General features: G+C 47.0%; 1 protein-coding gene across 1 annotated transcript in view; it reads left to right on the plus strand.

The window, feature by feature from the left end:
* Positions 1-297: 297 nt before the first annotated feature.
* The window catches only part of LOC119112172 (lachesin), a 72,854-nt gene continuing 60,821 nt past the window's right edge, over positions 298-12,330 (plus strand). The window contains exon 1 of the mRNA XM_037236238.1: positions 298-362. The gene's annotated coding sequence lies outside the window, so the exon portion shown is untranslated. The remainder of the gene's footprint in view (positions 363-12,330) is intronic.

The following is a 12,330-nucleotide window of genomic DNA, read 5'->3' on the forward strand; positions in this document are numbered from 1 at the left end:
GATGGTTCGTAGTATTTATTGGAAGGGTCGAGGGAGAAAGGGGCAATTCACAATTTGACCAAGCCACAGCAGATTTTAAACCGACTGGAATTGACTAGCCTTTGACAGCAATGGGGCGATCTGAACTGACAGCGCAGCAAACTCCACAGAACCTTTCGCTCGCCCACTCGCCAGGGATGACCTTCAAGTGATTGAGGAATTGATGAAGCCTTGTCATAATTGATGGTGCCATCCACCCGGGTGCAGCCGGCATTTCTTGAACGAACACGCCGTCATTGACACGGATTTCTGTCTTTCAGAAAGCATGAAAGTGGCGGTCGTCCGGCTTTTGATGGTGATTGCAATGCGCCTTCTCCTCCCTGGTGAGTGCAATTCTGCTTAGCGCTGTCGAGCCTTTCTCTGGGGTGACCAGAGACGCAACTTTAGAAACCGCCACATCGGACCCTGCAAGAACCCGCCGGCCTGACTGTAGGCCACACTTGGCGGGCTTTTGCTGACTAAAAATCTCAACAAAAACAAAAGTGGTATGATTTCCTGAGCAGCAGTCAGTAGGGTGATGCAAATAAATACAGCGACATATCGTGTCTTTATTGTTAGGGGCGAGGTGCACTTGAATTCTCTGGTTTCACACACAAACGATAGTTCAGCATCACTATGCATGCTTATTGAGCTCACAAGGAAGCCGTGTGACGTACATTGTCCTAGCGTCGCTCACTGGTCAACACAGCTGTAGATGAAATGCACCACAAGGGTTGAAATCTGGATCTGTTCTGGCAGAGGCGGCTGATAGTCGGGTGCTCTGTCTGAGATGTGGGCCCCCAACTGGCCTACGCTTTAACTTTGCACCAATCGTCGCAAATTGGCTCCCAGTTTGAGATAGAACGTAATGAGCATGATAATGTCGTCCCTGATACGCACACGGACAATGAAGGCGGCTTCTCATGTTTTGTTTGGCTGGCATAGGCCTACGAACGTGCAACCACCACCTCCAGTCACGGCAAATATATGCGAGGCGCCGCTTGAGAAAAGCACAACCTGGTTTGAGTGTGGTTAATTACGAAAATGGAACCTTGTGCTGCACGCTCTTACATTTATAATTGAAAACCTGTTTTGAAAATGCGCATGGCCATGGCGTGCCGGCTTCCAGACTCACCGTCATAATCTGCACAACGCTGTGCCAGCGGTCACTAAAATTATAGTTCTATCGCAGAAAATATTTGCCCCAGTTTGCGAAACAAATATGGGTTGTTTTGACTTAAGATCAAAGTCTTATTTGGATTTCTTAATTCCACGGTCAGATGGTAACTGCCACCGGTAAAACGGCCCACTGAACCATAAATTACCCTGTGCATGGCCTCCCTTTCGATCTCCGCGCTTACGGTTCGGTTGTTTTCCCCAGTTCCGAAAGCCGAACACCATTTTACCGACACAATTGGCCGATTGAACCTGCTAGCAAATCCGTGCACGCGCGTTGTCCGTAATCCACCATGAGTGCGGAAGGCAATAGTTTTAAAGCGCTTGTACCACGTCTGTGTTGTGTTTTGCAGGTGGTCATGATTTAACAATTCGACATTTCAATATATACACTGCGTGCTAAATCCCTATTTGGTCGCGGCGGGCCGGGCTGCCGGATGACATTTTGGAAACAACTGCGACTCCAGTGGTGACCCCCCGTCGGGGAATCAGTTGTGCCGCGGAGATGACAAGGCGTCATGTGCCGTGCACGCCGTGGTGTGTTGTGATGTGCCATAAGGTTTGTGTCTTTGCAGGGATGTCAATTTTTGTAAATTATGGGGGGCCGAACCAACGGCCCGGCAGCCTTTCTCACATTCTCTCAGCGACACAGCCCACTTTGAGATAATGGAATAGAAATGTTTTGATGCTTGCGTGGTTTATAAACATTCTTTAATATAAGCAGCATAACAGTCATTCAGGGGAGATCCAGCGAGCGGGCACTGCACGCACGTGCCTCTTCTGATCGATCAGTGAAAGGGCCAATCTTGAGACCATCCTTGGGCGCCGAAGGCGCTCTTCTGTGGTGATCATGGGAGGCGGCACACACTTTGGTTGTAGGAAATTTTACTGTAATTTGGTTGGGGGTTAACGTGAAGGGCTAAGGTCATCCCCGTACTCCAGAGCTTTTCACTTTAACCTCACAAACCATGGTCTGTCTAATGGCTCTAGGTGTGTGAGGGTTATTGTATCATGTATCCGCTCAGCTGTTACGATTGTATTTTGCGGCGAGAGCATCCACGACATTTCGTTGCGAGGAGAGGGAGAATTTTAGTGTTAGTAGGTGCACAGCTATATGCGAGAAACATGCGTCTCTATGGGGAGGAAAACATCCAACTACAATAACGAATCTAGCTACCAATTTTAGGGGCCAAGCCATCCGGCCAAATCATATACCCTTCTCCAGTTTCCTTTTTGTCTTTGACTTGTTCAGTGCCCACCCATCCCTCCGCGAAGTGTTCTGCTTAGTTAAACTTAAGATTTTCTGTGATATGCGAGTGGAACGCTAAGAACATGGATTCAATTTGGCGTCGTGCCACATGTGTCCACTTAGCTTGCTCCCATGGCATCAAGAGTTACATTGACCAATACTTGTGTAGGATTTGGACTAAAGCAAGCTGCTTCCATTGGATACCTAAAAACGCGCTATAAAAAAATGAAGATGAGTTTACTGTAATTGTGAAGTAGAAAATGCGTGTGCTGTTAGTAGGACTTCCACAACGCCTTATCACTAACACGAGCTCGGGTCAGGGATTGATTGGCCACTGCCCCTTCCGAATGTTTCCCAAAATAAGTCATGACCGGTACGGCGTAGCCATTGTAGCATTGGGAGGTGCACATTGGTATGCGACAATCGTACGTTTCTTTGGAGAGGTAAACATCCGTTACATCAATGACAAAGTGTTTTGGCGCCGTTACACCACGTCAAATTTTACGTGTAGACAACTATCCATTATTTATTGAAGTTGTTTTTATTACTCACTTATTGAATACATTTCATTGTATTACTGCACGTAGACAATCGAATAAAATTGTCTTTATGTGCGGAAAGTTACATGTACACAGTCACGGCGCGGACCTATGACAGGTGGAAGTTAGGCCATGACTAGCAACAAAGACAATTTCTGTGGAACCGTTCAAGCTGATGCGGTAACGGAAGATTGAAGGGAGCATCCCACCTTTCGATTTTCACTCATTTTTACATCTACGTGGCACGATTTAATTAACAATGCAAGTTTTCTCGAAACCCTTTTGAATAGCTCAGAATTCGATCTGAAACAGTCGACCATACGGGAGAAATGTCATTTCATCCATGCTCACCACTGCGAAAGAAATAAAATTAATTTGAATTCCTTTTTCCAGCGGGTGTATTCTGTTGTGCTTGCAGCACGGTAGTGTGTCAACACGTTTGTGTAATAAATGCTACAAAAGCTTCAAACATTTCGTGTAAACAAAAAGATGTGCGAGCTATTACCTATATACCTATTATTCCGTGAATTCAACGAAGCGTTATGCATACGGGCTTTTGCTTACTTCCCTATGGCGCTCACCACAGGGGCTTTTTTCGAAGCACACTGGGTTTGAAAATGGGAGCATCACATGATCCACATGACGCACTGGTTCAAACCTCGACCAACACGCTTCCCGGCCCTTGATCGCTCGGCCAATCACAAACGATCTTTTATTCACAACCATTAGAGATGCGCACGGTGGCTGTTACGACGGTCGTCGTGACTACAGAGAAGAAGCGTGATGTCGTTACAAAGCTTTGACAGCGCAATTACGACTAGAAAATAATTAAGTTGATATTTGCACTATGTCTTGACGCTGTTTCAGCAACCACTACCCAGCGTTATTATTAGACATAAGTATTCCTGGGGTTTTACTGTAGCATGTTCTTTGTTTAATTGTGCCCCTTGGCGGGACGCTCCCTTCCCTTTAAACGAAGTCGTAGATATCTGAGATACTTTGTTGGACAGTTGGTCAACTGAGGTTAAGGTTGCGACTAACGCCGTTGAACTTGGGTCAGAATGACGGCCGGACCGAGGTCAAAACCAACCTGCCCTTTCACCGACAAAATGTGCTGCAAGTAGTAGTTTTTGATGCCCCTTTCAGATTTCTTGATCACAGGGACGTCACAGACATCTTATCTGGGCTTCTTGCAGGTCAGCAGAGGTCATTGGCCTGAAATGACCCATATCAACTTTTTACGGACCGCAGTGCACAGCCGTTCCAAGTGGTGTGACCTGAAAAAGAACGCCAGTCAAATTTACGTAGAACAGGAGCCTAGGGCAGGACGGTTCCATGAGAAGATGTGGTGATGCTTCAGATGCCGATCTGGAGTTTAAATCTGTTTGCTCCAACGGTCAGCGGGTATTTTGACGGACGAAGCCTATCCAAAAGTTAACATATGCAAGTTCAAACATAGGCCTTCCTTCCTTGTGAGTTAAGCGTTTCTGGTTCTCTTGCTTCGTTGATCTCAGGGGTCATATTGACCCCTCCCCCTCCGGGCGCGCCGCAATCAGCCGGCCATCCGTGCGCGTGTTAACTTGTGTGTCCGAAGCGTGCGTAAATGTCCGTGAAATAGATGCATGCCATATTTTGTCAGACATCTCAATTTCATATTGGCTACATATATATATATATATATATATATATATATATATATGTATATATATATAAATCTATATATATATATATGTATATATATATCTCTCTCTCTCTCTCTCACTCTCAGCATTACAAAGAAGCAGGCCAAACTAAAAAGGAGCTTTAACTGAAATGCGTTAATTGCGCATTACTGAATGATAGCATTTTCTGTTGCACACGGCGTTGCACTTCTGCTTTGCTGTCTGAAAGCTTTATTTAAACCCTAATCTGTGAATCTCCTGGAATGGTAAAGGAACGCAGCTTGACATTTTAAAATACAATGACCACAAGATTCCAGATGAAACTCAAACTGTCCTGTATTCTCACCGCAAAACGTGTGGGGCAAGTGTAAAGCGGAGGAGTAAATATTTGTTTAAAGTTCAGGAACGTTATTATCAATGGTTGCATGCATATATCCGGGTTAAGCTGTTCTTGGGTGATTTATAGGTTGCAGGTGATACCTTTTGGAAAAGCTAGTGATGTGGCAGTTAGCAGGCGTTGCCTGTCTACAAACCTGCTGGTTGCAACGCGCAAAATGCTCGCAAAAAAACATTGCCGCGAAGACTCATCAAGCGTTGTTGCCGAAGTCAAACCCTGGTTGAGCTGAGCTCAACTGAAGTTATGCTGACTGACTGAGACTAGACTGGCTGACTGACAGATTATTATGAAGTTATGCATGGCACGGTAAAGGCTCTTTCCGTGGCATTCCGATAAGGGCCCGAGACAGAATTGGCCTGTTAAACCTTTATTATCACCGTGGGATGGTGGGTCGAAGTGATAGCAGTATATCATTTTCAGCACGGAATCCGATTCAAAATCTGTCCAAACAAAAGCTGTGTTTTCTGTTATATGTGTTGTATATCCCATTTAATAGCTGAGCCTATATTCTGAAGTTACGATGCCGCACCAAAACTAGCTTTCTGTTGCCCGATTTTGTTTTCTCATGAGATTATACCACAAAGAAAGTCAGGTTTCAAGTAAACCGACGCTACGTTTGTAGCGTTCCATGGGTAGCAGACACAATGAATCAGTAGCGTTAGTATCACGTTTATACTGCGGAAGTAAGTGTCTGAAGATGTGTTTGGTGGTAATATGTCGTATTTCAAATGGTTTAAACCGCCATTATCCAAAGTTGCCAATCATTTGAGAAAATAATTTTGAGGTTGAGGTGATCATGTTGCTCTGCTGCATCCTCCGTGTCAACACCACTGCGCAGAAATATCGAAGAAAGTAGTCGGTGTGTGACTGTCATTTTTTGCATACGATTTTTGAAAATTTTAACCAAAAACATCGAGGGAGCCAAGCAAATCTTGGATGGGCCAATTCAACATGGGAGCAGGGATGGCCATCACAAAACAGTGCAAAGCGACACCAGCGTGTATTTATATGCTTCTGCCAAGGTGCTTCCCACTTCAGTGAATACATTTCACTCCATATGGCAGCATGCATCCAACTGTGTGGGCATAGCTTCTTGTGCAACACAGACACTGTCTGAGCACATAGATTCTTCTCTGTGCACAGACATGAATAACGTATATTACATAGCCGCGAATACCCATGCGTTTATAATTACACTACATATGTATAACCATTGTATTATGTGTGTATCATTCCCAGGCATATTATACACCTGCTCCGCCACCATCTCTCAAAAATATTGATAAAATAAAACGCTGTTTACTACGAACATGGCAAGTTGCAAAAACCGCGCGATATATGGCTGACCGTTGGAGAAATTATTTCCATAGCTCATCCTTTCATTTAACTTTAATGTGCAGTCTGTTATGATCGTGCGACAATCAGCAAACATTGAGGCTACACTCTGCGTGAAGCGTTGATTGCCACTGCCATACAGTATTGATGGTCCGGGTATCTGGTGTCGCCGTCACCGCCCCTGAAATAAAATGTTGTATTAGCTTAGGGTAACTGTGAAATACCGTGAAAGAAAGTTCACAAAGCCTTCTTGCTTTTAATGTAGTAGCATACATACTCAACACAGAAATGCGGTTCAGCTATCGAATTTTTCGAATCAAGGTGCGGGTTTTCCAGGAGTTTTTCGTCACTGCTCCTAGCTCTCATTCATTGGGTGCGTCATTGGCGCTACTTCTAGAGGCATGCTCTTCGTGCGCTCGACGAGAATGGAATGGTTGGGACGGCATGATCAAGTGGATGTGTGGGTGCGTGACTGAGCATGGCCGTTCGGGGGGCTTAGAGAGAGGGAGAGAGGAGAGAGAGAGAGAGAGGAGAGAGAGAGAGAGAGAGAGAGGAGAGAGAGAGAGAGAGAGAGAGAGAGAGAGAGAGAGAGAGAGAGAGAGAGAGAGGAGAGAGAGAGAGAGAGAGAGAGAGAGAGAGAGAGAGAGAGAGAGAGAGAGAGAGAGAGAGAGAGAGAGAAGATAGGAGAGAGAGAGAGAGAGAGAGAGAGAGAGAGAGAGAGAGAGAGAGAGATAGAGAGAGGAGAGAGGAGAGAGAGAGAGAGAGAGAGAGAGAGAGAGAGAGAGAGAGAGAGAGAGAGAGAGAGAGAGAGAGAGAGAAGAGAAAGAAGAGAGAGAGAGAGAGAGAGAGAAGGAGGATAGAGAGAGAGATGACGGCCACTTGGTACCCCTGGCCTTGTGCCCGAGACCCGCGTTTCTCATGATGACTAACGGCGAGGCCATGGTATCGCATGATGTGGGCCTTCTTTCAGTCTATAGTCAGCTTGTCAGTCAGCCCTGGGAGAGGTCGCAGACAGTGGGACCAAAGGACGGTATCTTCCCACCTGAGCCAGGGACGGCGGGAAGGGAAACAGTACAGCAAGGAGATTGCGTCCACAAAACCCCTACCCAACCTTCTGAAAATTTCACTTTGTCGCTATGGTCTTTCCCTGGGCGCTGACAGGAAATAAATGACCAAAAAGCATGTTCCCCAGCTTGGTGTGGGCTTTCGTCGCCCATGATCTAGACATACATAAATGATTGCCACCGTGTCTGTGTGCTGCAACCAAATACCCTACTCCTTCAAATATCCCACTAAAAGAAGTCTAGACGCTTAGGTCAGGAGATGGGTAGCGCCCACGCATGCTGGGTTCGGCAGTAGATAATGCGATTTCCCAAGTGGGCCTGTGACCCCTGTCTAGTTCCTGTCGCGGTGTGTGTAGTCGCACTGTCCTGCCCAAACCACTGCTCTTTTCTCCTGATAGCTTGTCTTTCGCAAAGGTCCTTCCACATCCGCTCCAGAACGCTACAAAGCGGCCGATGTTCATATTGGCCGTCATTCCGCTCTCTCAAACCGGTACGATACAGCTCTCCATGACTGCCCATCGTCATCCGTGATGTACACTTCCTTCTGGCAGCGGCCATCAAAATCTTCTGCTGGTGACGACGATCCTAAAAACACTGTGCTTGTTCTGCTGACATGCCATAGCAGTGGAAATGCGCCTCAACTGAAAACCAGGTGTTCTCAATGAAGTTAATGTGGCCCGTCATGGTCTTCGCGAACAAGTTACATATCTGCATCCGCTTGCGGCTGCCTCTGGCAGTTATCATGTGCTTGACTTGCATGCAACAGGGGTATTGCCTTAGGTCCAAACGCGCGATCATCCGTACTGAGTTGCAACATAGATCAAAAGCTTATTGGTGTCGGTGGATGAAATAGTTCGGACTCTTCTCCAATGCAGCATCAACGCTATGCGTGTTGTCTGCATTCAGAACTGTCCTGGGACGCCCGGAGTCTCTTATGCTCAGATTGCACACATGACCCCTTCTTGGCGCTTTGTGTCAGTCTTAAAATGTCAGTCCGAGATCATGGGCGACACTTGAACTCGTGCTGAAGCCGTCTTGGGACAGTCACCACTAATTTTGGTGGAATGTATATTTCGCCCAGCCGTCACGTTGCTTAATGGAGAGCTGCACGATACCTAGCGATCAAAATCGTCTCAAACCGTGGCAGCAAAAAATATTTGCGATAGGCAGCTTATCCACGCCAAAAAATGACATGCTCACTCGTTTTGAAAGATCGTTACCGGAAAAAAACTTTTTCACGTGATACAAGTGAGAAACCTACATTTTGTTGTTCGTTGGGGCTTTCGGGCGCGTCGACTGAAATAATCATTTTGCGTCCATAACGATGCTTTTACTTAATTAGTATGGTGTGAAAATGACTTGAAAATTAATATCTTTTAAGAACGAGAAGAGTTGTTTGGCATCAAGAAACGAGGAACCGTCCCCGAGCATACCGCTTATCATCAGGGGCAAAGCCTGCGGGCCAAAGTGACGTCGTCGTTCTCTGACGAGGCACGGACATGATACAGTCACATGGTGGACAGTGAGAACGGCACCACACCGCTGGCATATGGGTCTGTCGGCTCCATGCAACGGATGGCCATGGGTGGCATGCGTATGTCCAATACGCAGCCTGCATAAAGCCACTTCTTCCCACCGCATACTGCGAGAGCATGACGACCACATGCCCAACTCGGTTTTTATCGCCCTGAGCTTATTGCCGCCCATCTGATCCCAACAACGCTGCAATTTGATTCCCAGGAAGGTCTTTACTGCCGGGTAGAAATATTTGGCAGGGATAGGCAAAAACCAGGTATATGGTGCCACCGCTGCTCGCTTAACAGCGGCATCAGCCAACTCGTTACCGACGATACCGACGTGACTGAGGATCCAGCACAGGGCAGCTCTCTTTCCAACCCGATTCAACTGTGTCAGGCGTGATAAAATGTCCTGTATAAGGGGACATGACGGATAAAAAGACTTCAGTGCATAGAGACTGCTCAGTGAATCTCTAAAAATGGCGTGTGAAGATTCTTCACCAACTTCTATGAAACATCGCTCTGGTAATCGCCATTACTTTCGCTGTGAAAATTGACGAGTGGGCCGGTAACGAGAACGATCGAGTGACAGAATCGCTGGCGAAAGCACAGCCCCCGCCATCCGAGGTTTTGGATCCGTCTGTGTACGTCAGAGTGCATCCTTCATAACACACCAGAAGCTCAAGTGCCCTGGATCACATTAGGTGTGGTGTGACGCCTTTTTCCTAATTTCCGTAAGCGAGGTGTCAATGAAGGGTTGATCACTTGCCAAGGAGGAGAACCCAGGTGGCTTACTTGCTTTACACCTCGAAGAGAAATTCCGCCCTCGAGCAATAAGGCTGCCATTCGAAAACCAAAAGTTAAAGCGTGCTGCTGCGGCCCATGACTAAGGGAACTAACGGCAAACCGAGAAAACACTGCAGAATATGTCGGATTAAGTGGGAATGGCCGTAGCTTCAAGGCATAACGTATGCAGAGCATTTTCCTCCTCGTCGAAAGTGGTGGCTCGTGTGCCTTCGTTAAAAGGCTGACGGAAAGTGATGTGCGGAACGCCCCAGCAACAATTCGAATGACAATATGGTGGACGGTATCACGAGCACGCTTGCTGAATTCAGACGCGCATCATACACAAACCATGCATAATCCAGTTTGAAGCGGACGAGTGAACGATATAAAAGCAGAAGCGTGCTTCTATAGACGGCCGCCACGTCGAAGACAACGAGGTTTCAGGTGCACTATATTTGATGACCGCCCATCGCCAACACCGCGCCTCAACTCTTTGTGAACGCTGACGGGGAAGCAACGAAACCTCGGAAATGGACAGACTAGACCTAGAACTAAACAGAGCGGAAACAGACGGAACAGAGACTAAAATTAGCAATACAAAATGAATACGAAAGTAGCAAGGATTGACTAATACTAAATTAAACCCCAAAATAATCGTAAACTAAGTGACTCAACAAACGAGAAGCGAGCACCAAATCAAACTAGAAATGGAAACGGTACACCAACTACACTTCTGTCTGCCCCATATGATGCACGAGACACACACTTTAGTATGTTGATATATTTAAAGCAGCGATCGCGGAACATTTTAAGATGCGCATGATATGTAAGGCGGCGGTCAAAATTCATCCCAAGGTACCTAGCCACGACCTTATTTGGAATAGTGCGACCATATAGACGAATGCTCAGGTCATCACATCGCTGGTGACGACAAAAATGCGTCGCAACGGTCTTGTCGCTTGCAAAACGAAATCCGTTCATGACACCCCATCTTTCAACGCGTTCCACAGCCAGCTGGAGGTGTCGCTCCATCACTGGTGTCCTTGCAGCGCTGGTCCAAATAGTAAAATCGTCAACAAAAAGAGCACGTCCGAACGGCTGGGGGAGCACACCACAAATATAATTTATCATAACTGCGAACAGCGCTATACTTAACACGCCGCCCTGGGGCACCCCGTTTATTTGTTGGTACCTGTCGGAGAGGACGTTGCCGACCCGAACACGAAAATATTGTTTGGCTAAAAACCTTTGTAGAAAAATACCCATATGGCCACGTATACCATATTCAAAAAGCTTTTGAACAATGCCATGGTAACATGTGGTGTCATAGGCGGCTTCAATGTCAAAGAACACTGTCCCCATATGCGCTTTTTGTTGAAAAGCCTTACGAACCGTAGTGTCCAATGCTAAAAGGTGGTCCACCGTACTACAGTGTGTCCTAAACCCGCGCTGCAAGTTGTTAAAAATATCGTTGATCTCCAAAAACCAAGTGAGTCGAATGTTTACCATCCTTTCCATGAGCTTGGAGAGTGATGACGTCAGTGAAATGGGTCGGTAATGCAGAGGGTCCATCCCACTTTCCCGGTTTTAGAGTAGGCACCACAACAGGTTCCCGCCAGGCCGGAGGGAATTTACCACTTGACCGCACCCTGTTGAAGGCCGCCAATAGCACACGACGTGCACACTATGGCAGATTGTGGGGGCATCTCATTGTGGATGTCATCAGGACCTTCCGATACACTACGAAGCCTTGCGATTGCCGACTCCAACTCCACCAAAGTGAAGGGCTCACTGTACGCCTGTGGTTGCCTTGTGAAAATGCCCACCACGATTTTCTCGCATTGTGCTCTTTGCTGCAAGAACTGTGGGCTCGTGTTTGCACCTTCGCTGCGGTGGGAGAGTGCTCGGACGATCTCGTAAGCCACAACCAACGGATGAGTCACCACCTGGCCGTTAACATGTAGCACAGGTAGTGACACAGATGAAAACTGCCCAGAGATGCGTTCGATCCGAGCCCAAGCCTGCGAAGTTGGCATGAATCGGTTGAGCGTGCTTACATACGCACGCCAGGATTCACGTTTCGCTTCTTTTATCGTGCGACGGGCGAAAGCTCTCGCCTTCTTAAAAGCTTGCTAAATTCTCCAGGCTACTTCTGGCGTCAACAGCTCGGAACGCACGTTTGCGAGCGCAAATTGCGTCACGACACTTTTCTGTCCACCACGGCACAGGAGTGCGACAGGGAAATCAAGAAGTGCGCGGGATGTAATCGCTAGCGCAATCTAGAAGTCGGTGAGTAAAATCCTCAATAGAGGGTGCCGCCCTCTCACATCCCGTTTGACACAATATCTCCAGACGAGCCTCAAACTCACTCCAGTCAGCCTTTTATAAAATTCCAACGTCGTGGTCTTACACCCAACGTTCCCCTCATCTGGAATCGAAAACCACACTGGGAAGCGATCGCTGCCCATTGGATCATCTGCCACAGACCATTCGAGGCTCTCCACCAGCTTGGGACTGGAAGGACTCAAGTCAAGCGCGGAAGTCTGACCAGACGGAGGTGTAAAATGAGTAAGAGTCCCTGTGTTTAA

Source organism: Pollicipes pollicipes, unplaced genomic scaffold (genome assembly GCF_011947565.3).
Source record: "Pollicipes pollicipes isolate AB1234 unplaced genomic scaffold, Ppol_2.1 Scaffold_7261;HRSCAF=8764_pilon_pilon_pilon, whole genome shotgun sequence".
In the NCBI taxonomy this organism is placed as follows: Eukaryota; Metazoa; Arthropoda; class Thecostraca; order Pollicipedomorpha; family Pollicipedidae; genus Pollicipes; species Pollicipes pollicipes.